Source organism: Mastomys coucha, unplaced genomic scaffold (assembly GCF_008632895.1).
Source record: "Mastomys coucha isolate ucsf_1 unplaced genomic scaffold, UCSF_Mcou_1 pScaffold19, whole genome shotgun sequence".
Lineage (NCBI taxonomy): Eukaryota > Metazoa > Chordata > Mammalia > Rodentia > Muridae > Mastomys > Mastomys coucha.
Window position 1 is genome coordinate 5,635,253 of NW_022196901.1, and position 4,013 is coordinate 5,639,265.

The following is a 4,013-nucleotide window of genomic DNA, read 5'->3' on the forward strand; positions in this document are numbered from 1 at the left end:
GTTATGTGCATCTGGAGGCAGGCGATTTTTCACTAATTTCATTCTTTTCCTTTGCCAATTTATTCAGAGATGCTAGAAGCAACTGAGGGCCATCATCATTTTCCTTATTTTTTCCACAAATTTCAAAAGTTTTATATACAGAAGGCCAAATACATTGCCCCTGACAATTGGTGAGAAAAAAAATCAAATGCATTTGTCTCCTTAAGTGTGTAATATAGTTCACACCATGGGTTTTCAGTACGTTCCAAGCTTCCAGAAGAGGCTTCAGTAACAGTAGACAATGGCAAATTGGAAAGCCTATTCCAGATACTTAAAAAATTCATCCTTACACTTCTGTTGCTATAGAACCACTTCTGGTACCAAAGTCTATATTAGTCAGGGTTCTCTAAAGGATAGAAATTACAGAATGGCTTCCTTCCTTCCTTCCTTCCTTCCTTCCTGTCTCCTCCTCCTCTTCCTCCTTCTTCCTTCTTCCTTTCTTTTTTTTTTTTTTTTTTTTTTTTTTTTTTTTTTTTAGTTTTTTTTGAGACAGGGTTTCTCAGTATAACCAGCCCTAGCTGTCCTGATTCACTGTGTAGAGCAGGCTGGCCTCAAACTCACAGAGATCTGCCTGCCTCTACTTCCTTAATGCTAAGATCAAAGGCATGTTCCACCATGCCTGGCTGGTTAAATGTGCACAGTACTGGCCAACATATGAAGAGAGATGGTGTTTAAGGAAACGGGATTCAGTGTGAAGCTCTTATCTGAAGATGTAAAATCATATTATACAGTATATCTACTACAGTTAGAAAATATCAATAGTGGTGAAACCAGAACCATATCTCACTTTCATTATACCACCTGGCCAGATTTTGGAGTTCCAGTGTCACCAGCTTCATTCCTAAATTTTTTGTTTAAAGTTAGAGAATCTGGTTCCTTGAACCCTGACCATGGACCTGCTGTGATCCATTGCAGTGCAGGCATCAGGCGCTCTGGCACCTTCTCTCTTGTGGATACCGGTCTTGTTCTGATGGAAGAAGGAGAAAGCCATGTTAATGTGAAACAAGTGTTACTGAGTGTGAGAAAGCACCGAATGGGGCTTACTCAGACTCCGGACCAGCGCAGATTCTCCTACATGGCCACAACAGAAGGAGAAAAGTACACAAAAGGAGATTCAAATATACAGAAATGGTGGAAAGAACTTTCTAAAGAAGATTTATCTCCTATTTGTGATCATTCACAAAACATAATGATGACTGAGAAGTACAATGGGAAGAGAATAGGTTCAGAAGATGAAAAATTAACAGGGCTTCCTTCTAAGGTGCAAGATACTGTGGAAGAGAGCAGTGAGAGCATTCTACGGAAACGTATTCGAGAGGATAGAAAGGCTACAATGGCTCAGAAGGTGCAGCAGATGAAACAGAGGCTAAATGAAACCGAACGAAAAAGAAAAAGGCCAAGATTGACAGACACCTGTGTTCATGACTTGAGACTATTCTGCAGCTATAAAATTTGAAACTTTGATGTGCAAAGCAAGACCAGAAGCCCACTCCAGAAACTAAAGTGAGCCTTGCTAACCCTGTAGATTGCCTCACAAGTTGTCTGTTTACAAAGTAAGCTTTACATCCAGGGGATGAAGAACGCCACCAGCAGACTTGCAAACCCTTTAATTTAATGTATTGTTTTTTTAACATGTGTATGAACTGTAGAAAAATGTAAAGGAAATAAACTAGGAGAGACTACTTTGTATTGTACTGCCATTCCTAATGTATTTTTATACTTTTTGGCAGCACTAAATATTTTTATTAAATAGAAAAAAAGAAATTATAGAATGAACCTATATATAGCTAATATATATAACCTATATATCTAATATATAACATATATATTATTCTATATAATATATAGAATTTCTTATAGGCTGTGGTCCAGCTAGTCCAACCAATGTCTACCAACAAAAGGTCCAAGAATCTGTGAGTTTTTCTGTCCACAAGGTTGGATGTTTAGGATAGAAGCAGGTTCTAATGCCAGTGAGGGAATGAGGGGTGAGAGCAAGCAGGCAGAGTGTAAGCTATTCCTTCTTCCATGTCTTTTATATCTAGGCTGCCAGAAGAAGGTCTGTTCCAGATAAAAGGTGTACCATCCCAATTCAAAGATCTGGATTAGAAGTAGATCCTCCCACTTCAAACGACTTACTTAGGAAAAAAGCCCCTCACAGAAATGCCTAGTCATTTGGGTTTTAGTTAATTCCAGATATAATCAAGTTGACAATTAAGAATAGCCATCACATTCTAATTTACTTTGTTGTGGTGTGTGTGTGTGGGGGGGGGTGTGTTTCCCCTCTTGATTTGCTACAATGGAATGTTCCATCTAGTGCCTTCTGTAAGGCTAGATTTGTAAATTGATAACTTAAATTTGCTTTTATCATGGAATGTTTATTTTCTCCATCTACTATGACTGAAATTTTTGCTGGGTATAATATTCTGAACTGGCATGTGTGGTCTTTTAGAGATGGTAAGACATCTGTCCAGGCCCTTCTGGCTTTTAGAGTCTTCACTGAGAATGGGTGTAATTCTAATAGGTCTGCCTTTATATGTTACTTGGTCTTTTTTTCCTTACAGCTTTTAATATTTTTTTTTCCTTCTGGGATCCTGAGAGGTGTATCCACATGGTAGGTGTAGAGTTTCAGGTAAAATGTATTTTTAGGCATTGGGAGTTCATACTTAAGAATTGAGATAGCTCTCTATTAGTAGTATTGTTTATTTCATGTTTTTACACTATACTATGGTTTTCAGAACAGCTTATATATTTCAAAAGTATTTATACACCCAAAAGAAACATAGATGATTAACTAGGGAGGTGGCTTGTAAGAGAACAACAAAGTGAGACTGAATGCTTTGCTTGACATTTGCAACTCTTGTATCAAGTTTGAAGAAGAGGACTTTATAAGTTATTCTTTCTCTGAGATGAATGCTTTTCCAAATTATCACAGCTAATGAACCAAATTCTTATCCTCACCTAATGTCTGTGCCACCCTCCAAGCAGAACTATTGTTCATTGAAACAGTTGGTGAATGACTTTATGGATAGACCATCTTAATACCTACACCATTTCTTAAATGAATGTAACCTGTTCTCTGTGGGCTGAGAATGAAGTCACTCACTCAAGTCAAATAGTTTTGACCATAGCAGGAAGTCTGTATCCAAAAATCGAGCTTACAATTCATTTCTTGGTGCAGTAGAACTATCAATTCTCAGCTTAGCAAGGATGGAGGTAAAATCCTTTGGTGATGTGAAGGTCATTGAAATACAGCCTTATTACAATGATACCCAATGTCTAAAAATTATTCTTACTTTGGGCTTGTACCACAGTAAGAGCCAAGATTTTAAACTCTACTAAATACAAAACAAACAAAAAGACTTTATATATTCATGTTCATTTAAGAAAATACTAGTAGTGATGTATTATTTTTAAGTATACAGCTAATATGTTTGGAGTTATTTAAAATTTATATTGAGAAAAATGTATTTTCACTATTGCTGTAGACGAGCACTTACACAAGACTGTTAAATTGATTGTTGTTTTATGTCAAACAACTTTTATAATACTTACTTTTCTTGTTATACTATTTTATAAATTTTAAGTAATATGACAAAGAAGATATTGTAGGTATTGAAGGGGGGTCTATGGGAGGAGCGGTGGTACAAAAGGGAAACAAGAATGTGATTCAATTCTATTTAATTAAAATATGTTTTTAAATGCTAACAAATTCAGATAAGTTGAAATCATGTAACTTTTCTCATCATAATGCAATTATGATTAAAAGTTTATAAAACAAGAATTGAGGTGGGGGCACTTAGACTGGAACTAGAACTTAGATGTACTAGGATTTAGACTTAGATTCAGTCATTCAGATTTAAGCTTTGAGCCTCATGCAGTCCGCAGCGCTTGGGCCCGGGGGTGCAGCGCCTGTCCAAAAGAGGTGATTGCTTTAGACCTAGTGTGTTTCAGGTGGCCTCAGAGGTACCTCGACT

The 4,013-nt window shown here is 36.8% G+C and overlaps 1 pseudogene; it reads left to right on the plus strand.

The window, feature by feature from the left end:
* Window positions 1-672: 672 nt before the first annotated feature.
* On the plus strand, window positions 673-1,797 carry LOC116097393 (annotated as a pseudogene).
* The last annotated feature ends 2,216 nt before the right edge of the window (window positions 1,798-4,013 follow it).